Genomic DNA, 27,716 nt, shown 5'->3' with positions numbered 1-27,716 from the left:
TAGTATATATAGAAACGTATTTAATACATTCCTCCTAAAATGCTTTTGTTCATTTTAGTATGTTATACATTTTCATGTGTATACCATAATGGTGGCATGTTTGACTTAAATGCCATGTCAACTTCAACCATTTATTTTTATCTCAACTAATATAAAAATAATAAAAATAAAAAAATCAATTCAGGTTATTCCCATTTTCTATAATTTTGTTATTGTTCCAGTACTTGCATCAACATTGAATCTTAATGAAAAAGCAAAAGCATTTCAGAAAAATCTGTTTTAAAAGAATGTGACCATTTTGTGTTTACATCTCTTGTATAGAACTATGGGGACATACTTCATATAGGCTTTTTGTGTTCTCAGATCTAGTCATAAATTGCTCCTTTCCATCTATTTTCTTCTACTGTCTGTAGGTTATCAAGACAAGGGGCAGAGGGAAGAGAGAAATAGTTGACTAAAGGATCAAGTTACAACAAGGTTGTTTTTTTGTAGTGTGTAACTAGGGAGACACCCTGGTTTGCGTAGGAACTGCATACAGAAAACAACAGGATTTGGTTTTAGTCTTGAACTGAATTTTTGCTTTAATGCCTCTAAAAGGAAAAATGTACATGCCCTTTAAGGTGCAAATTTGGTAAGGCAATGTAAACAACCTATATTAATATTTTAATATTTAGAATAATAAGCTATTATGTGTTGCTTAGTCTAAAAGTTGTGTATAGGCACATAGAATTCCTTCCATACATATTTTTCTTTCCATGGTTTTTAAAGGTTCTCTCTAGTTCCAAAATCTAATATGTAATATAGCAATAGATATACTATTTCATAATAGATGATATAGTGATGATATAGTATAGGATGATATAGTATAGGTATACTATATCATATATAGGGCATAGTATGATATAGATCTACTATATCACTATATAATTGATTATTGCTTGATGTTACACATAAAAAAGTAGAGTACAAAGACAAAACATTGTATGTGTGCCTTTATTCCTTTGTTAACATATGGTACATTATTTTTGTACAAGGACCATCTTTTATTGTGCTAAAGTACAGTTATCAAAGCAAAATTATATCAGAGGCATGATATACATAGGCATCTAACATTTTATCTGCTTGCCTTGAGCTTTACATGCATAATTAAGATTGATAGGTTTCATATTTTGTAATTTTGCACCATTTTCTCTGCTCAAATTGTAATAAAATATATGCCCATAAACTTTTAAATATTCAGTAAAAGTGACTGTTTTCAGTGTCTCAGACCCAGTCGGTAGCCACATTTTCTGTTAATATTCTGAATATTATTCTAGTCTATGGGAAATGAGAAAGGTAGTTTATTAGTACTTTAAAGTTGGAATCTAATGTAATTGAGTTAAGTGTGCCAGTAACTCATGCATGAAATTCCTCAAGAGAGAACAATAAAATCTGCACATTGCTGAAATGGTAGTCACAAGATATATATGGCTGGGAGTGTCTGCAGCCAGGGTTGCACATCAAAGATGGCTGGCTAAAAATTCCAGCAGCATATTTCTCAGACCTGAAATGTAGTAGGGTTGTCAAGAGCTATAATCATTGCTTAGGTCAGAAGGCCGCAGATCTCAGTGTAAAATATTTTCTTCCTTAAGGTAAATGTAAGCATTCTGTGAACATTTTTTGGCTCATTGTCAGTTTCTTGTACTTCAAAGTCCTGCAAATCCAAATGTACCTCCATTATCTAGGCATACAAACGGAATTAAACTGTTAACAGTTAAATAATTAGAAAACATTTCCCTATGTTGCCCTTTTTATCTGACTGTACACAGTTGTATACTGTGTGTGTATTTATATTATTGCACTATAGTTTGTTGGTGACATCCATGACACTTTACCTCCCACAACAGATGTGTCAGCTGTATGTTAATTTGCCTACTCTATACTGGGGGCAGTTCATAGTTGGGCTTGGTAGTCAGCATGAGAAAACTTAAAATGACCATAAATAAGGGATTTACACATTTCCATTTTAGAAGCCTAGTTAACAGTTTTATCAGTGTATGGGTGGAGGTTTTTAATTACATTAAAGGAGTTGCCCCATGAATAAAGTTCATTTTAATCAATAGATCTTTGAATAATAATAATTTTCACAATTGGATGTTTTTTTTTTTTTTTTTTAAATATTCCTGTGCTGAGATAATCTTACAAATGTTCCTTTGCTATGTACTGTGTAATGGCTGTGTCTGACCGTGCAGGAACACGGTCTGATCGTATCACAGCTCCTGGGCAAGGGTGAAAGCAAAAGAGTATACAGACATTAAAATGCAGGAATGCAAAAAAATATTTATTTGCAGCACAACATGTTTTAAAAACAGGCAGGGAGATGCATTATCTCACAAAAAGAATCAGCTGTGATCCCGTGCTGAAATATCTGTACACTCTTTTTTTTCCTTCTCAGGAGCTGTGGTTTGATCAGACCAGGTTCCTGCACGGTCAGACACGGCCATTACACAGTACACAGCAGGGGCACATTAATAAGATTATCTCAGCACAGGAACATTTTATTTAAACTCATCCAATTGTGGAAATTATTATTATCCCAAGATGTATTGATTAAATTCAACTTTAAAATTAACTTTGTGGGGAAAAAAACCCTTTAAGTAAGCTGGGACATAAAGGACTAATACACTGACTTTTACATGAAGTGTTTTCATATTTAGAATTGTAAATGGTCAAAATGAAGTATATTATGTGCTTCTACTTCATTTTCACTAGGTTTTACTTCCTAAGATTTTTTGCACTACACTCATGTTTACTAGGAGGGAGAAGAGCCACAATGCCACCTATAGAAAAAATACTTTCCATAAAATGTCATATAAACAAATTGATCTAGACTCTATATGTGAATGCACATCTAATATATGTGGTCAAGTAATCCTCTGATATATTTGTTTTCAATATTTGACACATTTTGTAATAAATCTACTATTTTATATCAAGTTAGGATGAGCTAACGAATGTGTGTCTGTGGGAACCTTTCAATAAAAGAGCCTGATATGTTACTGGTCCTTACTGAAGAAGTTCATATTAGTAAATAATCATTATGCATGTTATTACACAGTATTTGCTTTCTTAAATATTTATTCAGATGCAACATGTATATAAACAACTACTGAATCCTTTGCCATAGCTATCTGAAGACCTTACCTACAGTTTCATCTGAAAACACATTTTGAAAACTCTGGAATATGATTTTTGTATAATAATGTTATATATATATATATATATATATATATATATATATATATATATATATATATATATATATATATATATAGTTTTTAAGTATAGGTTTGCCAGACAGTAGGTGCATAGAGAATGAAAAACAAAACCCTAAAATATTTTGAGCCATGGAGTAAAAGAAGCTGAAATGAACAAAACACATGAGCTGAATGTTTTCAGATTATCAATCTATCCTGAAACAGACTATGTGCCCCTGGGTCAGCATGCTAATGAGGGGCCTTGGGTGGTAGAATCTGGGAAATTCTCATGTGACTCTGAGGGTCTCGCATGCATGTTGCAATGTGACCAAACAAGAGGAGGCTTGCTATGTAGTCCTGGAATTTTCAGGTTAAAGCAAACAATGAGAGAAGAGGAATGAACTTACAGCCATGTGAATATCTCTAATCAAATGTTTGAAATAACTCATTGCAGTATCTGTGCAGTGACCATCCTATACACATCATTCTGTGCAGAAAACAAGCTCTCATTACTTCACTTACATTAATTCGTAAGTCAAAATATAGTAGTAACTCTTACATTTAAATATAGACTGCGCACACAGGCATAAATAATGTGTTTTTTATCTTCTATAGCAGAACAGAATAAAAATTGCATACATTGTTAGTACTTAACCTATGTAATAATGAACTTCATTCCTCATAGTCGTCCAGTTTTCATTTCTGGATATGTTAGTTATGTAGTTATAACAATGAATTGGTAAAGAATTATCTCTTTTTTGAAAAGTTGTAAAATTGGGGATTAAAACAATTTTTTTTATCCTCTTCAATCTCGCTTAGATAATTTTACGTTGTTTCTGCAGAAGATTAACAGCTTGTTACCCATTTTCTGCATACAAATAAGTAAGTTAAACACACAGAATCATGACCATCCTAAGGTAACAATTTCTTGTAAAGTACATAAGCTATGCTGGAACTCTTATGAGGAACATAGCGGCAGTTCTTTTATACAGAGTTTCTAGTTGTTTGAAATGTTTACATGGTATAGAATGTTTCTTTTTTTTCTAGCTTTCTGCTCTTTGATTCACTTGCTACTTGTGTAAGAAAAAGAAAGATTTTTTTTTGTCAGCTAGCTGATAACCCTTTCAGGCATTAGCATTCCTGAGCTATCTGTATTGTTGTTAAGGGAGGAGGGTAATATAGTTTCAACTTCCTTTCACAGGAAATGACACTTTTTCTTTGCTGCATAATTGTTACCTGTGCATTTTCACTTTACATTTTAGGAACTGGTGATAATAAAATAAGTCATGCTACTACCACTTTAAATGTTTTTGTTATTCTATTTCTGTCTTCTAATATTTAACATTTTACATTTCCACATTCCAAATGTTTGTCTGGAGGATCTGTCTGTAGCTTCATTCATTTATTCAAAAACTGATACACGTTCTAAGTATCACATATTAGAATATCTATTCCAAAATATCCGTGTGACCATTAAATGATTGAACAATAAAATCATTAATTATCATACCTTTCAAAATATCTAAAGCAGATGAAGAAAAGAAAATTGGAAAGTTATTAAAACGTCTGAAGATATACTTGCCATATTACTATTAGCTAGGTAAGCTTCACATCCTTTAAAGTATCTGTAGCTTCTACATGTTGTAAAATCTAATTCTTGATTACTTTAAATAGTTATTTTTAACTCGTTTACTTTAGTTCATTTACATATAGCAGCACTTTAAAGTATTTGTTGCATCACTGCTTTAGGTTTAAAAGATATGTTACAAAATAGCTGGAATTTAACTCCCTAGATTACCAAATGATCATTCCTTTAATAAGAAAACTAGCTGAAAATATACTTTACTGAGTAATTACACATAATTAACACTTCTCCGCAGTTTAACAAGATTTTTATAAATATTTCTTAAAGGCTTCCATTATTTGTTTTTATTACTAGAAAACGGCATTGTTATTTAGGGCACAGTTGACAGGTTACAATCTGATAAATCAGTAGCCCCAACTGTCCAATAAAACAGATAATGTGAGAGAAATAGCTACAAGCAATTTCTATAAACTTTATGAAAATGCACATTGAAAGAATTTTTAAGAAGATTAAACAACTTTTGTCAGTAAATGATTACATGTCAATTGTACTTTTAGCCCATTTAACATTTTTGCTCCAGACAATATAAGTCTATATACAGTATATAACAAAAATTATAGTTAGATGTTGAAAATTCTTCCCTAGAATGATTAGACACAAATATTTTTCTTCCATTGCCATGAAAGGAATTAAATCTATAATTATTAATACTCTGTAAGTTCTCTGGCTGTTGTCACGTTATATTAAAGCAGCAGCAATGCTGTAAGCTAAAGCAGTTTTATCAAGGATAAATTACTTGCAAAATAACTATGAACGCTATTAATTATTTTTCAGAATATTTCATTTTACATGAGGGCACCTAAAATCATAAAATAACTATGAAAATGATATATTATTATATGGAACATAGTGTTTTTAATGCATCCGAATGCCAGTAAATAATAGTATTCGTTCCAAAATGGGTTAACTTTGTATCAGTTTTCATTATAGTTTGTTTTAACACAGGGAAAAGCAACCTCCTTAACGAATGCTACGTTGAGTTAATTTTTACATGTAGATATGTAGTTGCTAAATAATGATATGTAGAACAATTTGTATTGAAAATTCTGCATGATTCAGTCAAATCTGTAAAAAGTTAAGGATTTGGGAATGAAATATGTTTTGGTATTTAAGCTTGTTTCTGTAGAAATATATTTCTACTAAATCTTTTCTTCAGTTTTGAAATGATAACAGATATAGTTTAAAATACTAGATTATTCTTTATAGACCCCTTATATAGTAATCAATGTAAAGTTAGCCAAGCTAAGTTCAGATACAATTCCCACATTTCCCATGATCCTTGCTTCTCTTTTGCCTCATTTATACTGACTATAAAAAAGTCTGTTTTATGAGAATCTAGTGCTAATATTATTTAACCCATAGTATCACCGATATCATATAAGAAAACGCAAATACAGGTTTGTTTTAAGGAGCTTTATATTGGATATGTACAGTTAAGCTATCAAAACATTTAGTTGATTCTAACAAATAAGCAAAACTTAGGACACATAGATCAATTCCTTAACGGTTCCTTGAAATACCCTTTCCTTATCGCTACATAGTCATTTAAATTAACTACAATGAACGTCTTGATTTTATCTTAAGCGTTAACTTGATAACTTCATACTAAATTTTAGTTCATAAAAGTATATAATGACTAGTAAAAATGCATTTCTGTGTGACATTATAAAGCATAGAATAAGGAATCAATTGTAAATTGATAAATATTCGCTGTCCTTTATAATTGTTGCAAAAGGATCATAATTGATGTGACAAGGACTAATGTATTAACTGGGGTTGTAAAAGAAACGATTAGATGTATTTCCTACTGTACTTGTACTAATTCTCTATGAAACATGTTCACAACATTAATGGGAAGCTAATGTCTGAACAACCAACTCATTTGCATGTTTTTCCCTTTTTTTAAATTTTACCTAGTGTCAGCATAATGCATTAACATGAAGATGTAACACCGGGATCAAAACAAACAATATAGGTGTATACGTGGATCACTAGAATTAGTTCCTCAACTCTAAAGTCAAATCCTGAACTTGACAGTCTAAGCATGATAAATGGTTTTAAACAGTTTAATTCAACATTTAGATTTATCTAATGCCATACTTTATGACCACTGTATGCTGCATTCTCTACTTTGGGCACTGCATTAAATTGGTACAGTATAAAGTTATACCGGGTTCATATACATTTTCTATATCAATTCTTCAGGGTTTTCAAGATCTCTTCATTACGAGACTAGTACAGTACAGCTAAGAACTGGTGTGATGATGAAATGACAAAGGCAGATTTTCATCTTTGAAGAAGACAAAACAAACAAGTAATTGATTCTGAATATGGGAAAATTATGGGTTTAAGAAAAACTGTAGCACCCCTTCAGGGAAACATTATATAGCTTTTATATCTATGTACAAAGGGCTTTGAACTGTGCTATATTGTTTAAAGGGAATATGTCATAAAAATTACTTCTTTTTTTAATCAAATTTGTATGTTAAACTTATGAAAAAAAATTCTGATTTTCCGTGTGAGTATATTTGAAACAAATCTTGAAATCTTGTAGTGTTCACTCATGGCACTGAGCCTTATAAGAGACTGACACTTCATGTTCTGCAGTGATCACTTTTCAGAAGTCATCTCATTACAGGCTGGTTAACAATGAAAGGTATTGGCAAACATACATAGCAGAGGATTATGATCATACTATTCATAGGTGTTGGTCATAGCTCACTTATTCCCCTACCTGCAGACTGAACTATGCACACAGGTCACAGAACATGCCTAATAAATTCGTCCATAGAAGTCAAAAGTTTGTAGTCTTCAGTTTCACCTTGAATAGCTTCAAAATGGCTGCCCCAAAATCATGTATAGAAAATAGAGTAAAAACTATCAGAAAAAAAGTTATTTTTCAATTCATTAAAAAAGAGTTAAATCATATTTGGAAAGTCATTTATATTTCTAGTCCTCAGTTTAGTTATAGGCTATAGTTTATCTTTGTTATAGTTGGTTTTATAAACTCAACACATTCTTCTGTTCGTTTTCACAACCTCATATCGTATTACACCTTCATTCCTCCTCTAAAATGAAATCACCTGTAAAGAGTGCAATGAGAATGTAAGTATATTTGAATGGTGAATAGTAAAACATAGATTAATTTAGTACTTATGAAGACTACTCCTTTTCATAACACTGAGGCATCTGATAAAAATATAAAGGAACTATAGAAGTAATGAATGGGAGTCGATTAGAACAGTTCCCTTCATGAACAGAGCAGCTGTAAGCTTGGCTGTAGGTTTTAATTTTTCTATCATTGATCTGATATATATGCCAAGAAGCTGCAAACAAGTTTTTTTTATGTTAGTCCTTAAGACACGGTTAATAGTTCCAAGACCTTAACAGACATGCATGTATTTTAAAGGTGATCGTGCATTATCAGAAAATGATGCTAAGAAAAAGGAATACTTTATAATTAGTTTATATGGACAAGCTGTATACTTAGCGGTCAGCAAAGGCAATGCTACTTTAGAGACTAGTCTGTCGCTTTGTACATTGAGAATATATACCCAGCACTTCCATAGTTTTTGTACATGATTATGGTGGTAGCCGCTTTGTCTGATCTGTAGGTCTGTATACATTCTTATGCTAGGTTTACGCATGTCAACTGACGACAGCCAAGCGACTATTTGAAAGTGGTTCAATTACCTGTTTAGATAGGTTGACTGCACTTCCATGAGTATATAATGATTGTTAGTATGATTGTTCTGTGTGCATAAAATATAATTATTCTCAGCAGCACGTCTTGGTTATACAAGATGATGTGCTACAGACAACGATGATTTTTAAGCCAGCTACAAAAAAAATCATCGCAACTGACGAATGAGCTTATGTGCTTTTTCCCCTGTTTTGTTGGATGATTACCAGCCTGTTTAGATGGTCTAATATTCGGGAACGAGTTTTCCAAAGAACACTTGTTCCCCAATTAGCAGCAGATTTATGGCAGCATTAGTGCCATATGCGGAATTCAATCGTCATTGATTGAGAGGCATTGAACAGTCCAAGTCAACTAATGTCGATTGTGTTACCGGCTGAACAGTTCAAAGGCTAAATGGCAATTGTTTGATGCACGGACAGTTACTATACAGCAAAATGGTAAATGGTTTATTTTAAATTTCTGTGGATTTGTGTCCAACATATCCATTAAGGGATGCAAAGACTCCTAAAGATCTGCTAAATCGGGATCTTTTCGATAAGGTCCAGTGAAACACATTTTGAGTAGGAAGAGCTCTCTGTCCCTGACAAAACATTTGCTGCCAGTCGCAAATGTAAGCTATCCATTTCTGTTATATTAAACTAGCTGGTTATAGATATGGCTGTTCTATGATCTCAAGAAGTATTGTACTACCCAGATGGATCTCCATGGAAATTTGTGGTTGCACAATGAACTTCTGGAGACGTCAGAGGGCCCCATCAACATTATATTTCAAGAAAATGCAGTTAAAAATCAGTATAGCTGTTTAAGACTTGGGAGAAATGGACCGGGGATAAAGATATTGCAGACAATTCTACAGGGGGTGGGGACAGGTAAAAAAATCAATTTTATGTGAAAGATGAAGGGAAACCTATTTCAAGCTCATGCATATAGCATTATATGGTTTCAATATATCATCCTCTCCTAGATTCCCCAACATGATTACAGCGTGCCCTAAGTGCGAACGAATCTCTGGCATGGGGTGTGGGAATGCAAGGAAGTTAAAGAGTACTGGAAACAGGTAGGGGAGCAGATTCAATCTAGCTGGGCAATCCATCTTCCACAAACTATGTTATTTCACCAGTTAAGACTGCGGAGACACAACCCACAGGAGTTAAAGCAAAGATCCCTAAAAACATTCACACATTCTTAGTTGTAGCCTTACGTGGCTTATTTGGCGAATGGCTTAAACCAAGCATCCCATCGATGGGGATGATAATAGCCCAGATGAAACACTGGGAATTGAATTAATAGAGGCGGAAAAGAGTAAAGAAAAGTCTGCAGGGAAAGTATTTCCGCTGTGAAAAATGTTCATTGGTTTTCATTATAGCCCTCATGAAATATCGAGAATGATTAGTCCCTTCCGCCACACGGAATGGTATTGTCTGGAGATCTGAGCGGGATGTTAGGGATCTTGGGAACTATTCCAGATGTATAATGTCTATTAAACAATGGGAGATAAACTCCGGCACACTGAAGTAATTTTTGAACAAATTTTATTTTTATCCAAACGGTAGACTCCAAAAAATGAAAAATTCAATCTGATGAACCTCCTACAGACATGTAAAATATATTCAACGTTTCGGCGATCTAGCCTTTTTCAAGAAATGTCTGTCTTTTATGGTAGATCCTCATAGGAACAAAGAGAGTGAATAGGTCCCACTGCAGTGATCTAGGAAAGGAGTCCCATTTTGTGCGTCCCCCAGTGGAAAAAGTCAAGACTTGGACCCTCCACCGCCAGTACTCACAGGCTTTTCCCTGGCCTTTTTCCACTGGGGAACGCACAATACTGAACTCCTTTCCTAGATCACTGCAGTGGGACCTATTCACTCTCTTTGTTCCTATGAGGATCTACCATAAAAGGCAGACATTTCTTTAAAAAGGCTAGATCGCCAAAACGTTGAATATATTTTACATGGCTGTATGAAGTTCATCTGATTGAATTTTTCATTTTTTGGAGTCTACCGTTTGGATTTTTTGGATTATAATAAAATTTGTTCAAATTTACTTCAGTGTTCCGTAGTTTATCTCTCATTGTTGGACTATTTTTTTCTCCTGAGCACCTTGATTGCAGTGAGCACCCCTTCATCTGATTATAATGTCTATTAAAGATATAACATATATTACCATAGAACGACACGCTTGACAATGCAAAATACAGTAAAAAAAGATTCTCTTCCCCTATTACCCTTCTATGTATTCAACATGTCTTTTCTTTCCCTTATTATTTCCCCAAAATTTGTGTTACAAGGCATTGACGGAGATCTATTTATGTATCTATATATTTTAAAAGTTATGCGGACCTGTTGTCTGACAAGTAAGATTTGTATATGTACTTTTGGTAATTTACAGTGTCATTACTGATGTTATCTTATCCATTGTTATGTTCAAAAAAATCAATAAAAATGATGTTTGTTTTTAAAAAAATCAGTATAACCACCTATGGTGCATATCTTATCTAGTGCAAGAAGTAACATCCGATTCATAAATTTTTTACAAAAATTCGATTCAATTTTTGCTTAACTCATAGTTGTAGAAACTGTTGTATCTTGCGGTTTTATGCAAGTCCAGACCAACTCAGCTAACTTTTTGAAACATGGTGGGGCTTAGCAGGGAGAAGGTGTTGCCAAGCCTGGCTGACAAATTCATCATAAATTACACCAAGAGAGTGACATGAAAACATTCTTTTGTGGTTGCGAATAGCAGCTCAAAGATGTACCAAATTCCTTAAGAGGTTCTACCGCATTTTACTTCAGCACACTTTTCATAAAGACTGATGGGTAAAATGCCATTCTTATAATAATAATAATAATTTTATTTATATAGCGCCAACATATTCCGCAGCGCTTTACAACTTATAGAGGGGACTTGTACAGACAATAGACATTACAGCATAACAGAAATCACAGTTCAAAACAGATACCAGGAGGAATGAGGGCCCTGCTCGCAAGCTTACAAACTATGAGGAAAAGGGGAGACACGAGAGGTGGATGGTAACAATTGCTTTAGATATTTGGACCAGCCATAGTGTAAGGCTCGGGTGTTCATGTAAAGCTGCATGAACCAGTTAACAGCCTAAGTATGTAACAGTACAGACATAGAGTGCTATTAACTGCATAAAGTGTATGAGAACATGATGAGAGGAACCTGATTATGTTTTTTTTTTTTTTTTTTTTTTTTAATGGGCCACACAGGGATGGTTAGGTTAATGCATTGAGGCAGTAGGCCAGTCTGAACAAATGAGTTTTTAGGGCACGCTTAAAACTGTGGGGATTGGGGATTAATCGTATTAACCTGGGTAGTGCATTCCAAAGAATCGGCGCTGCACGTGTAAAGTCTTGGAGATGGGAGTGGGAGGTTCTGATTATTGAGGATGCTAACCTGAGGTCATTAGCGGAGCGGAGGGCACGGGTAGGGTGGTAGACTGAGACCAGAGAGGAGATGTAGGGTCCATTCTTAATTAATTGGAGCCAAATGAGTAACATAAGTAGAAAAAGTTAATTTTCTAATAACCTTTTCTTGCATAATATAGCATAGCTCTTTAATTATACTCTACCTCTAAATAATGCCGTTTTTTGCTAACAAATAATGTCCATTACGCCTTCTATGCAGTGAAAAGTGAATGTAGTACAGTTAAATCCAGTGACTCACAGGTGATGCCTTATCTAATTGTAGTTGTCCGTATGGGCCCAGAACTCCAATTCACTTTTGTCAGCTTTGGCTTTTTATCCTGCTGTTATACCCATTACCAAAAAAGTGACCCTATTTGTGCCCAACAAATAATATTGCCCTCTTACTATAAAAAATTCCCTCTATGTCCCATGCAGTAATAACCCATTATTACTATGCCCCTATAGTGCTAATCACATAGGTCAGCACTGTGGCTCAGTGGTTAGCAGCGCCGAGGTCATGGTTTCAAATCCCACCGAGGACAACATGTGCACAGAGTTTGTATGTTCTCCCCACCCTTGGGTTTCCTCCGGGTTCTCCGGCTTTCTCCCACATGCCGAAGACATACTGATAGGGAATTTAGATTGTGAGCCCTAAAAACGATGATAATGTCTGCAATGCACTGTGGAAAACGATAGCACTATATAAGCAAAGCAAAATAAATAGTATATAAATGAATCACCCTTTGTGCCCATACACAATAATTTTCCATCCATACCTACAAAGTAATAAATAAATATTTGCAGGGTAGGATGCCAGTACAATAAATTAAAAGGTTGTCATTAAGCAATATACTGATTATTATGGGCAATATGACAGGTTTTATTCAGTTATGCAAAAGAATGTTTTCTACTTTATTTTTTATAACTTTAGTTTTATAGTATTTAACCTTTTAGGTTAAATTTTTAGAAAAGTATTAATTGCTGTTAACTGATCACCAAAGTTAATTCTAACACTACTTCAAGATGCACAAAGATTATTATTATCCACCATCAACTGTTTGTTGAATTGTTAATGGGAATTCTGCTTGACTAAACTAGTAAATCAGTAAAGTTGAATGTATGTACGGTGACATATATTTTAATTTCTAAATATCCTCTCCTCTTACTTTTTCAATCCTTTCAAAATGTTCTGCATAGTCTACATCAAGAAGGATAGAGATGATATCAACAAGCTTGGCACTCACCTATCCTGAACGCAGTTCAGTTTGCATGTTTTCTAAGGAAGTTTCTCCTAATTTGCCTTATGTGAAACTATGTAACAAAGACAACCTCCATATTAATCTGACTTATCAAACTTCATGCAGGATTTTTTTCTCTCTCTGTCTTTATCTATTTTCCTAGGAATCTTTTAGTTAGTAACACTTTACGGTATTGACCTAGGCACCCTCGTCCCTTTCTCCCCTTTCATTGCTTGTTCTCACCAGCTCTCGTTATTTCATCAATTTCAGCTTTGTTCTTTGGTATTGTTAATTGTTGCATTCTTTATATCCCCATATGTGACCTTGATCACAATGACTAAGGCGGCACGACCGTTGAAACGCGTATGATTTTAAATGCACTTTAAGCCTGTGACTGTCACTGGTAGGAATCACCCGTTTTTGTGTCTCTGGATATAAAGATGGATTTTGGACTTATGTGCTTTTAATGAAAATGGAATAAAAGTTGTTTTTTATGGATATCACCCATGCTGGACGTCTGCTTCTCCTTCATACTACTTGCAGCACTGCATGATCCGCGCTGTGGGACTGAGAGGAGGTGAGCTGATCTTTGTTGCTTTTTTTTTTCAATATGTGACCTAGTTACAGATATTTTGTGTATACCTGTTGTACAGCTTCCACTTGAATTTTATAGATTTGTACCGGACAACATCTTTAAGGCATATTTAAATAGTTTGTAATTTTTGAATAAAATATGGCACTCACCAAGTTGAAAAGAAATTCATAAGTCCTTTATTCCACAATTCGGGACATGGATGACAAATCGGACGTGCAGGGTGTGGAGGCAGCAAGTGGGGACTGCCATGAGCACACCAGTAGCATGCGTTTTTGCTAATTTATTCTTGGCATTTTTTGAAAAAAAATATCTCCAACATATCCAACCCCTAACTTAAATATGTTTGTACATACTTGAGATATGTAGATGACATATTTATGGTATGGGATGGAGCAGAGAAAGAATTTCAAGAATTTGTATCATACTTAAACACTGTTAATGTGGAGAAGATGCGCTTTACATCACATTTTGGAGGTGACAATCTATTTTTGGACTTAAAAATAAATATAATAGATGGACAAGTAATAAAATTTGTAATTTTTTATGGTGATCTGTTTCAGTGCATGTTTTTCTGCTCTTGCTCTTTTTCCGGTTGGAGTTCATGACATGCTGTGGGTTGATCCCAGTTACTATGATTAAGATGGTGCCCTTGTTTTGTGTTCTTATAATAAAAGGACAGGTCGTTACAGAAGCATTTAGGAAACCCACTGCGACAAATATGTTGCTTCATTATGAAAGTGAACACCCTATGCATACGAAAAAAGGCTTACCGTATGTTGTTGTATGTGTTGAGACTACGAAAAATTAATAATAATTATACCATCTTTGATAAACAAATCAATGAATTAAAAAATAATTTTCTTGAAAGAGGTTTCCCATTATCAGTGTTAAATGAAGCACACAATCGAGTAGCTAAATCATCTCAAGTAGAATTACTTTTCGATACGATACGATACGATCCACTTTATTGATCCCGGGGGGAAATTACAGTATTACAGCAGCAATACAAACAGCAGTACATAAAATATTTGGACACAAATCTTGCACAGGTATACCAACATTACATAACAAATAAATATGGGTGGTTCAGGTATATAAATCACTGTTAATTGACATTTACAAAAATAAAAAAATTAAATAAATAAATCATCAGTAAAGAACCGCATAAGTTTATTTTTATTTTTAAATACAGCCCAATAGAAAAAAATTATACACTCAGCTATTTAAAAAAAATTGGCATATAATTAAAACTGATAAAGATTTGCAAAACATTGGATCTTTAGAGCCTCAATTCTCATATCAAAGAAATCAGAATATAGGAGATATATTAGTCCACAATCAATTATTACCCATTAAAAATAATTGTCTGGAAGCAAACTGTACAATTAAGTGTGCAAACTGTCCAAGTTGCCATCTACAGTACATATTACTACTAACCGTTTACGTATTGGACCTATTTTACATCAGATTACGGACTTTATATCTTGCAAAACCACATTTTTAGTTTACATTCTATTCTGTCCCTGCTTGTTCTATTACATAGTAAAAACAATAAGACCTTTAAAAACTAATTTTCAAGAGCACTATCAGTCACTTACCTAAGGAAAGGGTTCACTAAGACTAATTGTCCGCCTCAAGGTGGTAACCAAAAAATTTTTTTTACTTAGACATGAAGCTGAGTGGATCATGAAAACCAATGCACAAGGTCCCATTGGATTAAATGATAGATTAGATCTTAATGTTGTTTCACAGTATTTATCACGTGTTTAATTATCCATTCTTGTATGGTCAAATCCTTATAAAGGAAATGACCTCATGTAATTACTCACCTGGACCGTTGAAGCGATCACACGCGAAACGGCTGTAGTCTGCATGCCTCCATAAACTGTACGTCCGATTTGCCTTTCCATGTCCCGAATTGTGGAAGAAAGGACTTATGAATTTCTTTTCAACTTGGTGAGTGCCACATTTTCTTCAAAAATGTTACAAACACATGTTGTTTTCATGCTGAGCACCGTACACCAGTTGATGAACTGCTACACTTCAGAAACACTGGATCTTTCATCTCCACGTATGATTCAGGTGTTCCACTAGTGCCGTTCTTTTTTTTGTATCTTTGGTTGAGATATTTAAATAGTGTACTCTGTGACATCTATCTCTCCTGACCGTCCCATACACAGCAATGCTCAGCTTGACTAATTGCTCCTACAATCTCTATGAGAGAGCTGCTGCCAAACTCTTGTGATAGCGGCTTATCTCCTTGCCGAACAAATAAGTTTGCTGCCAAAAGCCGGATCCTTCTCTCCACTATCATCATCTGTTGGGGGAGAGACTTGAGGTCCCAATAAACGTTAGACTGTCGATCAACTCCACAGGTATTCCATTTTAATGTGTCTATCAATATTATAAACTTGAGGATGAATGACCTCGGGGAGATCAAAACATCCAACACCGCGGAGACACCATCACGTGTTTCTCAACGCAGTGATCCAGAACACTGCCCCCATCCCTTATGGGAAATATGCAAATGCATGTAGAAAAGCCATGGAGACACCATCACGTGTTTCTCAACGCAAGCAATGAATATCCAGGTCTTTCACCAGGAAGGAACAACCACGGGAAGGGCAGCATCCAATAAAGGAAAATCACCTATGCCAAAACATGGTATCCATCCACAGACAGCTGTTTTGGGGTGTTCGCCCCTCATCAGTGTGGAGTAGGAAACTGGCTATTAGGAGCAGTGCCTAGTGAAAAGACTATAAACATGAGGATGGATGACCTCTGGGAGATCAAAACATTCAACACCGCGGAGACACCATCACGTGTTTCTCAACGCAGTTATCCAGAAGATGCTGCCCTTCCCGTGGTTGTTCCCTCCCGGTGAAAGACCTGGCTATTCATTGCTTGCGTTGAGAAACACCTGATGGTGTCTCCGTGGCTTTTCTACATGCATTTGCATATTTCCCATAAGGGATGGGGGCAGTGTTCTGGATCACTGCGTTGAGAAACACGTGATGGTGTCTCCGCGGTGTTGGATGTTTTGATCTCCCCAAGGTCATTCATCCTCATGTTTATAGTCTTTTCACTAGGCACTGCTCCTAATAAACAGTTTCCTACTCCACACTGATGAGGGACAAACACCCTGAAACAGCTGTCTGTGGATGGATACCATGTTTTGGCATAGGTGGTTTTCCTTTATTGGATGCTGCCCTTCCCGTGGTTGTTCCTTCCCGGTGAAAGACCTGGCTATTCATTGCTTGCGTTGAGAAACACGTGATGGTGTCTCCGCGGCTTTTCTACATGCATTTGCATATTTCCCATAAGGGATGGGGGCAGTGTTCTGGATCACTGCGTTGAGAAACACGTGATGGTGTCTCCGCAGCTTTTCTACATGCATTATCAATATTATAGTCTTATGTTTGTCATTTTATTTTCATCGATTGAAGACATCAATTAAAAACATTTATGGATGCTCTCCACCTCAAGGTTAGACAATATATTTGTTGCATGCAGGTATACCCAAGAGAATGAATAGCACTTCAGACAAATATAAGTGGATACTGATAATGGAATTGATGTTTCGCTAAAAAAATTAACAAAACAACACGGCAGTAGCTATGTTTCGGACAATTCAAGATTAGATAGAGACTAATGGCACACATGGTAAATCAGAAAATGTTGCTACTGCTGTTCTCTTGTGAAGCTCTGATGATGTAATAGACGCTAGTGATGATCAGATTGCTTCGCGCGAATCTGGACCATGGCCCAGGTCTAGGCTCTCTGGCCACGGACAGGATCATTGTAAACATTCTGACCTTCTGGGATCCCAGGTTTGTGTTACGATTTGTTGTACTGGTGCATTTTCACCTGTGCATCACACAGATAATGTCACATTAGGCAGGTAAATCAAACGCCGTACCGAGAAACCTGTACGGTCTGGAAATTCTCACAGCTCCTGTCTACAGCAAGAGAGAGCTGACCTGGGCTACGGATCAGGGTTGTGTAAAGCGATCTGCTCAGCTCTAATTAGCAATGATGGCTGTAATTTGTCAGATTGCAACAGAATTCTGGCATAAAACTATTTTTAATATCTCAAAGTTTTTTTTCAACTTGTAGGTGCTTAAAAATAGCAAACAGCAACTACAAGATGTGCCAAATTGATTAAACGTTACATACCACTTAACGAATTTGCAGCTTTTTACTCCATTGGTACAAATTAAAAGATGCTGATATTTTTGATCTTTTTTTTAACCTTTTTAGAGACAACATTCAAACAGTTCTTTCAATATGCTTTAAAATGTAAAATGTCAGACATTCGAATATAACTGCACAAAAGAAAAAAAAGCATAGACATACTTTATACTCCACTGGGTTACTGGAATACAACTCAGCAAAAATTATTACTTTTCTTTTAGTTATAAATGCTGAATTAGACAAAAAAAAATCTAAATGTTGAAAGCCAAGTCTATAAAGCAAAAAAAAAAGAGAGAGAAGACAAATTCAAGTAAAACTTTAACTTAAGACAAAAAAAAATTAAAAGTAAGACACAAATTAAGAAAGCAACTATTAATTAGAACCAATTAATTAAGAAAAAAAGACGATGATTCCGTCCTGATTTGATTATTTTTTAGTTTCATACTACAAAGTCAGAGGTATTTATTTTTAAATCCTCCCTGTTGGTCGCCATATTACAGATAAAGAATATCTTATGGTCTTTTCTGTATTTATTGCAGCAGGGTGTGTGTAGCAAGTTAAATGAATGGTAGATAAATGACAAAGAAATGTCATAGATTAGTAAAGATTCCAGGAAGTGATGATACAGTGTCCTCCCTCACAAACCAGGGAGCGGCATACATACAGTGCCTTTCCTGTCCTACTTTACACAGCAAAGCTGAAAAGTAATCTACAGACTGCAGAAAACTGAAGAACTTCAAGATTTGTGCAGTCACTTTTTAATAATAACCACTATATTTTTTTTTTTCAAAATATATATTTAAAAAATAAAGTGATTTTAGGGAAAAGAAGGAGAACCTGTACTATAAATATGTTAGCAAGTGCCACAAATCTATGGACCTAACACATCTGCTGAGCTAAAAATAAAAGAAGACAGCCCCTGTAAATGAAACATTAGTTTACATTCCTATGATGAGCCTTTTGTGAGTTTTTGACTTTGCAGATTTTAGGTTACTTGCATTTTTTTGAAAATACGCAGCGTAAAAAACTCATCGTGGGAGCGTAGCCTTATTTTGGAATGCTACCGTTCTGTTCAAAAGATTTAAGGACCATTTATAATTCTATCCTTTTCTAATTACAGATTATTTTTGCTTAAAAAACACTAATGCTAGATATTTCCAGGTAAAATAGGAACAGTAGCTATGTCATTAACTGTACTGACGATGTGACCTGCACTTAGGACTTAGCGCCATTATTCAGTCTCCTAAAGACATTATTTTTCATGACTGTCAAACATTACTATTCATGAGGCTGTATTATATTAACTAACAAATGCTGACACCAGTATGCGTGTGAGTTCTCCTTAGCCAGACCATCTGGGCTTTTCATTTTATATGCATCATAGATATTCTCTCCCTTGTATATTGCTATGTGATTACAAGTGTCACTGCAATAGAAATTCATAATGCAAAATCTAATGAATTGAAATTCAAGACAGATTGTAATTTATCATTTATTGTTTATACACCTGAATATACACCATATAACAAATGGTGAATGCATACATGTAATAATGCAGTTTCTGTGGTTGAATAAGACCGTGTTCATATAATTGCAGATGTTGATAAGCAGCATGATGGCTCAGTGGTTAGCACTGTCCCTTGCAGCGCTGGATTCCTGGGTTCAAATCCCACCAAGGACAAGGAGTTTGTTCTCCCTGTGTTTGCGTGGGTTTCCTCCGGGTTCTCCGGTTTCCGCCCACATTCCAAAGACATACTGATAGGGAATCTAGATTGTGAGCCCCATTGGGGACGGCTATGATAATGTATGTAAAGCGCTGCGGAATATGATAGCGCTATATAAGAAAAGCATAATAAATCAAGAAATATGCCAGATTCGTATTGCAAATAAATCTTCAGTCGATAGGTAATATTATAGTATGGTGTAAAACCATGCAGAATTTTTCTGCATCTTATATATAGTGGTTTCTAAAACACTATTTTGCAGGTTTTTTATATAAACTTTAGTGACTAAACTCAAATTTCACAGCAAATCTTCCACCAGCGAGTGTAGTCTAAAGGCTACCCAATCTCTACTGCAGTAATATCACCAGCAGCGGGTATGAGGGGCACATGCCCTGGATAATCAGGTGAGCACCACTTTCAATAGAGAATGTAGAGACTGTTAAAAACTGCGAAAAAAGAGAGTGATTGGCCACTTAAAGGGTTGTTCAGGGGAATAGAAATTTTTTCCTAATGTCCCCAGACTGGTTAAAAGACAAAAGTAATAATACACTCCGCAGTCCCCTGCACTTACTTGATTATCGTTAATCACTGCATCATTGTCCCATCCGCAAAACACTGGTAATCCCACTAATCCAATCACTGGCTGCAGTGATAAAACGACTGAATATTTTTTCTACTTTTCTTTATTTCGTCAAACTATTGCATATATTTATATTATTTTTGCTTCCATTTCATAGAATCATAGAATGTTAGAGTTGGAAGCGACCTCTAGAGTCGCTGTGTCCAACCCCCTGCTCATAGAAGGATTCGCTAAACCATCTCAGACAGATGTCTGTCCAGCCTCTGTTTGAAGACTTCCATTGAAGGAGAACTCACCACCTCTCGTGGCAGCCTGTTCCACTCATTGATCACCCTCACTGTCAAAAAGTTTTTTCTATTATCTAATATAATTCATAGGTTGGTCAAAAAGAAACTGAAGGAAAAAGCAAATTACTCAAATATATTATGTTTCTTAATAACACACCAATCCATCAATAACAATGCTAAACAAAGAGAAAGATTAATAGATATTTTGCGTAAAGTTTCCAGGCATAAAACCAAAATCATTTGGTATCTTCACACCAAAAATATCCAATATAAAAAAGGCAACAAATCTCCAATACAGTAATCAAAGAGGAAATGGCTAGTACTACCTCTGCTATAAGTCAACATAGGTACCCCAAAAAGAATATGTAGTCACATCCAAGCAAGATCATCAAGGATCAGCATCAAATTTAAGCAAGTAAAAAAAATTAAATAATTATATTCTATTCCACAGTCATCTATTGCATTGAACAATACAATCTACAATTGAAAAATTACAAAGAATTAAAAAAAACAAATGAACTAATGGAGCAGACTATGTGGGGTAATTATCGCACTAAGCCACAAAGGATTAATAAAAAAAAATCACAAACCAAATTACAAGAGCAGTAATATAATAATTAATAATATAAAACGCTGGGGTCCTGGGTTCAAATCCCACCAAGGATGACATCTGCAAGGAGTTTGTATGTTCTCCCCGTGTTTGCGTGGGTTACCTCCGGGGTCTCCAGTTTCCTCCCGCATTCCAAAGACATACTGATAGGGAATTTAGATTGTGAGCCCCATCGGGGACAGTGATGATAATGTGTGCAAAACTGTAAAGCGCTGTGGAATATGTTAGCGCTATATAAAAATAAAGATTATTATATAGATAAATGAAAAAATCAGTAGCTTCAATAATTTGCACCCTCCATTCCCTTTGGTCATCAGTACAGCAAAAGCTCTCATAGAAAATCTTATAGCAATGTTATATATAGCAGCAACATATTCTGCAGCGCTGTACAATTTAGCAGGTTAGTAATCATGCTTAATATCCAACTAAAACCACTACAAGGAATAGCACGGTGCACAAAAGCATGCTGTCTAGCTTTCCCTGGATTGATTAATAGTTTGACTCTTATTATTATTACAAAACTACTGAATTCTTTTTTTTTTACTTTTCTTGAATTCGTCAAGCTATTGCATACATTTGTATTATTTTTGCTTCCATTTCAAATAAAAGTAAAGGAGAAAAAGATTTCACATTTTTTCTTTCCTTTTGGTTAGTTTTTGTCGTACGTGTTTGGATGGTTAGGTCATACTATTGTACATACTGTTTTTCTTAATTAAAATAATACATCATTTACACTCTCTTAGTTGTAATTGCTTTCAAATAATACTGCAAATGAGAAGAATTTTTTTTTCCTCATTTTTTTGAAACCCTAAGGGAACTGTTGTTTGAAAAAATACTTTTAACAAAAAAGCACATGTTTTTACACGTAATAAAATTAGTTAGATATGTAAGCTTCTGTTAGGGCATTTAACACCTCCCTTCATTTTATGTGCAGAGTCTCTCTAGACCTTATTAGACTCATGGACTGCCCTTCATCTCAAGAAACCAAATAGATGACTTTACCAGAATTTCCAGAGCAGAGGGAAAAAGGGGGGCACCTCCCTGCATACCATAGTCTATACATATTGCACTCATAGTAACATGATATTCAACTGTACAAAGTGGGTTTGGTATATGTTTTGCCACAAAAGAAACTTTAGAAAGAGTGAGGAAAGTAGCAGTGTGAAAACTCGCAAAGTAGAGTGCAAGTCATTGGCTTCCCAATCTCAAATCCCTCATACTAGAGCAATGTTTCCCAAACTACAGCCCTCTTGACCCCCAAAAGATCATGTTTTCAGGATTTCATTAGCAGGGCAGAGAGTAGAGAACCTGTGGCGATTTCTGATGCCTTGTTAATAATTGCATCACCTGTGCAATAGTAAAGAAATCCTAAAAACATGACTTGTTGGGGGCCATGAGGACTGGAGTTTGGGAAACACTGTACTTAAGGATCACAGAGAAGGCAGAATTTCTACTCCTTGCTACAGTTTCAGCTCAAAAACATTTTGGAATCTAGGTTTACAACCTATAAAAAAGTTCTAGTTGGTGAATTAATATTCTCTATACAATACAGGTGGAATTTGAGGGCTTTGGTGTCAACTCCGACCCTATTCCTTTCATCATTAAACACCAGGATGCAACTATTCATCTTGATGAACTAAGGTGATGCATAGAGGTGACTAATGAACACTGCGGTTTGACGAGGTTTATAACTCTTCGTTACAGTGGTGTGATGTGATTTACCTCTTTCTCTCTATGGCTAGTTTTTCATTGTGGATTATTGCCCGTGAAGTAGCACTTCCTTTGGCAAGTTTTTTTTATTGTGGATTGTTTGCTCTGTTCTTTTTTATTAATTACATCTTTCAATTGCATTGAGGTGGGTTCAGAGTATCTTGACATTTTCCTGAATTAAGGAAGTTAAACACATTGGATAGATTAGATAGAAGTAGGTTGATATTTTAAACAAACCTTGTTCAGGAATTATAATCTGGCAATCATTACACTGATGCAGTCATGCAGATTTTGGTCAATATCGGCTGTTGCAGTTCATTCCAACTAGCCAAGTTCAGTGACAAAGGTTGACTTTGATGCAGGCTCCAACACTGATCTCGCATCTTTTCCCGCACATGACGGCTGATTTAATGAGCCGTCATGTGTCTTTAACATCTGCAGCTGTTAAGCAGTTAAATCCCGCTGACAATCTCTGACAGCAGAATTAACACGCCCCAGGCTGGAAACATGTCTTTCCGTCCACCTATCGGTACCCCTATCACATGATCGAAGGGTGCCAATGAGTTGTCATGACAGCCAGTGGTCTGCAGAAGACCCCCGTGCCTGTCACTACAATACTGCTGTGAGTACTGGCCCATGGCTGGCGTTCACAGGAGATCGTGATTTCTGCTATACATAGCAGTGCTATGTATAGCACAGGCGATTTGAAGAATGCAGCTTAAATTCTCTTAGGGGAACTATTAAAGTAAAAAAAAGTTTTTTTACAATAAATGAGAACAAAAAGTTCAAACCACCCCTCTTTGTCCCATTAAAAATAAAACAATTAAAAAAATACACATATTTGGCATCACTGTATTCAGAAAAGTCCGCTCTATCAAAATATATAAAAAATTAATCAGATCGGTAAACAGCATAACGAGGAAAAAATCAAAACACCAAAATAAAGCTTTTTTGTCCACCACAACATTGCAATAAAATGCAATAAGAATCGATCAAAACATCAGAAATTGTTAGAATTTCTTTTCACCACTTGATTGAAAAATGAATTATACATGTTTGGTATCTGCGTACTCATACTTATCTGGGAAATCAAATCAAACTGGCAGGTCAGTTTTACCATAATGAACATGGAAAATAAAAACCCGAAAAACAATCGTGGAATTGCACTTTTTTTTGCAAGTTCAATGCACTTTGGATTTTATTTCCCGTTTTCCAATACACTATACATATTAAATAAATTAACAAATTAAAATAAATGGTGCCATTCAAAAGTATAACTGATTCCATAAAAAACAATCCCTAAAACGGCTATATTGATGGAAATATAAAAAAGTTATCACTCTTGGAAGAAGAGGAGGGGAAAAAACGGAAAATATCCATTATATGAAGGGGTTAAAAGAAAAAAAGAAATATAAAACAAAAGTTTCAAAACTCCTTTCTTCATTCCAAATGATGACATTGTGTCATTGATCTGTAGAAAAGATAATTTGTTGTTACTTTTTATGAACTTTAGTCTAATGTTTATGGAATCTTTTGCTTTTGTGTATTTACTCAATAAATATATTATTTAGGAAGACTTGGAAATCTCAGTGGAAAAGTACAGGATTTTTCTGCCAGCGGATATAAAACTATTAAGCATGGATGTCAGGTCCTGAAAACTGATCATTATTTCTACAATTTGAAAAGTCATATATAAAAAAAATACTTATCTGGATAATATGTGCACAAATAATATGACAAAGTAATTTTATATTTGAGTTTCTAAATCAACAAAATAGTCAAATTGCTAAGAATTTTACTGAAATGTTAGCACAAAAAAGAGAAGATTCAGGGTTTCAATGTATAAAAAAAGAATTAAGTATCTTTACCCATGTTTAAGAAATGCTCCATGAAGGACCTTCTTAACGTTGAGTTAAGGAGTTCCCTTAAGTTGGGATCCTGGAAAGTTTTGCAGTCACCTACACATGTCAATTACTATACTCCATCTTGTCCTGTGTTTTAGCAAGTTGTCTATTCTAAAGATGATATTACATGATTGCTCACCAATATTAATTAGATTGATGTACACCTTAAACAGTAATAACCCCATATGCAATTTAAAATTAGTCGATATCTGGACAAATTATTATTATAAAAAATCATTTTAAAGTTGATTGTGCTGCAACACATCCATTGTGAGAAAAAACTGATTTGTTATACATATTAAATCAACTATTTCTGTGTAACGGGTAGACCATGAAATGTATAGGGATATCCTAATTCTCCTCTGGTGACAGATGCTGGGAAAGAATAGGTCAGGTTTTTATATTTCTTCATGTTTGGTCTTTTTTCTTCTGCCTATTACGAATACATGCATACTCAGTTCAGTTTGCACGTATAGGGAAGAATCAATAGGAAAAACAGTCAACTGACCAATATATAAGGTGCTTCGACCCCCTAACAATTATTACTTTTTTTATTCTTTGTAGAAAATAAAATGAAATTTGTATATGACTTGCTTGACTAAAGATATAATAGCTTTTGATAATATTGTTTCATCTTTCTAAGTGCAGGTAAATTTAGTCCTTTAGCTAATTGATACCTAAAAATACAGCTAAGGTTAACATGGCAAAATCACATTTAAGTAGTATAATAGAAAAATATTAATTAAAAGAGGTAATTAAGGTGATTTTTTTCCCTTATAACATGCAAAATATGTATAATGTAGAAGCTTTCCTAATAAAAAAAATATTCTAAATACATAATAAAATCTCTAAATATACATTTCCCTTAGTATGTGCATCCAAATCAGGAAAGGTTTTGAGATTTTCCGTTATGCTTATGCTATTGCAAACTTTAATTTTTATTTGGCTGAATGACAGTTATGGAAGTACAACAGTTAATAAATATAGAAACTAATTTGTGACATAATTAGTATAGATGAAAAAGACATATGTCTATCAAGTTCTGAAAAGAACGAGTTAAGGACATTCTGAGCAAGAAAGTATTTTCAACATAGACCAACCTGTCATAACAGGTCAGCATTTAACCACTTATGTTCTTCTGAAAACATCTATAGGCCTATTTACAATGCAAGTGAGCCCCGAAAAACAGGACCCATATAGAACTCCCTATGGACTGCAAAACAGATTATGTTTTTTTGAACCTGTCTGAGAAAACAAACACTTAAAAAAGCACATATGAAATCCATTTGTGCCATTTCAGTCCATGCTTCTTTCATGGCTTCCATATGAATCCTGGTTTTCGAGGATTCTGAGAGAACGCTTGTACTTACTGCATAAACATTGTGTGAACTGACTCTAAGCTTTTCTTGAGATGATCAACTGTGTCTGGTAAAATAATTTCACGAGGCCGATTATTCAACAGCTTCAGATTACAAGCAGTTCAGTCCCGAAAAGTTTGAGAACTACTTGAACTAAAAAAATGGTTCCACAGTGGGAAAAACAAGAACAAAACAAAATTCGCTAAACAATATTGTTGCTAACTGTGATTGTGGGCCATGAGGCTAGCAGACAACTGGTGGGCAAGGCTTCAACCAGGGATGGTGTCTTACCTTCTTTGTCTCCTTTTGTAGACAGAACAGTTAGAGTTGGATAATGCTGCAATCAGTTGTCTTACAGCTAGACACAGGTTCGCGAGGAGGTTAAATGACAGATCTTGACACGGGCACACATAGAAAAATTCTTATGTATTTCAAATTTTCAGCTACTTAAAATCAAAGGAAAACAGAAGATTAGTAAAAAAAAATTGCATGGGATATTTGCGTGTAGTTTAATTGTTTAGCACTTCTTTAAAAAGATTCTGTCACGCCAAAAATTACATTATGAAGAAGGGAACATCTCCAGGTAGGACAGCTTTACACAGGAAGAAACGTATATGTACCATAGCTCAAAAATCTATGGGCTACTTTTGAAGAAAAACAATCTTTGAAGTGATCTGAAAATTAGGTGCTCAGTGTAATGTGGATGGTCTGGAGCACCATCCCTCAGATAATATGACTGCCCAGCTTCTCCCTGTGCTTCATTCACTGAAAGCTTGTCCAAGTAAAGCCAGTACTGTCAATTAATAAAGCAGAGGGAGGAGTTGGGTTGCCAGACTTACTGAGGAATGTTACTCCAAACCGCCCATAGTGCTCCAAACCAAATTTATCTTCATTTTGTTTTTTAAGCTAATTTTTTTGGGCAAAGAAGCCCAGGGATTTTGGAATTACAGGCATGCTTCTTCTCAGGTTAAACTGCCCTACAAGGAGATTTTTTTTACTTTATAAAGTAATTTTACCTTTACAGACTTCCTTTAAGAAAATATCAGAAAATTACTGAATGTCCCCCATGAGATAGGGTTGTGGGTATTCTATACCGCAGGGCAGAGATCACTATGCAGTAGGGGGGAGCAGGTGAGCTATATCCCTTTTATCAATGTTATTATCTGCCTCCAGTTTTATCATACTGCTGAGATATGGGCAGTCTTGCCATCACAGATAGTCATCACTTAGACTTTGGCAATCAAGACTCATTCATTTTTATTTTAAGCAAAAAAAAGTAAAACGAAAATTCAAGTACGGGAAATTAGAGATTAAATGGCAGCTAATTCCAGAAGCACCCCAATGCACAGCTTACACTCACTGAACTGAAGTTGTCCAACATATCTTTTCCAGAATCCCTTAAATACACAATCTATTACCCAAAAAGCCAAGTATTAAAGGTAAACACACTTTGGTTCTAATGTTAAAACCTCAATATTATAAATAACTAATACCGTCTATCTCC

At 35.0% G+C, this 27,716-nt stretch overlaps 2 long non-coding RNA genes across 2 annotated transcripts in view; both read left to right on the top strand.

Annotated features, from left to right (window-relative positions):
- LOC143781858 (uncharacterized) overlaps positions 1 to 27,716 on the top strand; it is a 49,146-nt gene that overhangs the window by 8,291 nt on the left and 13,139 nt on the right. The gene's annotated exons all lie outside the window — the stretch shown is intronic.
- LOC143781859 (uncharacterized) lies at positions 9,584 to 13,450 on the top strand. The gene is made up of 3 exons (XR_013216825.1): positions 9,584 to 9,641; positions 10,872 to 10,937; positions 13,210 to 13,450. It is a non-coding gene; the product is annotated as an uncharacterized LOC143781859 (long non-coding RNA).

The sequence above is a fragment of the Ranitomeya variabilis genome, chromosome 6 (genome assembly GCF_051348905.1).
Source record: "Ranitomeya variabilis isolate aRanVar5 chromosome 6, aRanVar5.hap1, whole genome shotgun sequence".
NCBI classification, from domain to species: Eukaryota; Metazoa; Chordata; class Amphibia; order Anura; family Dendrobatidae; genus Ranitomeya; species Ranitomeya variabilis.
Note: the sequence above shows the minus strand (reverse complement) of the source record. Positions and strands in the feature narration are given on the sequence as shown.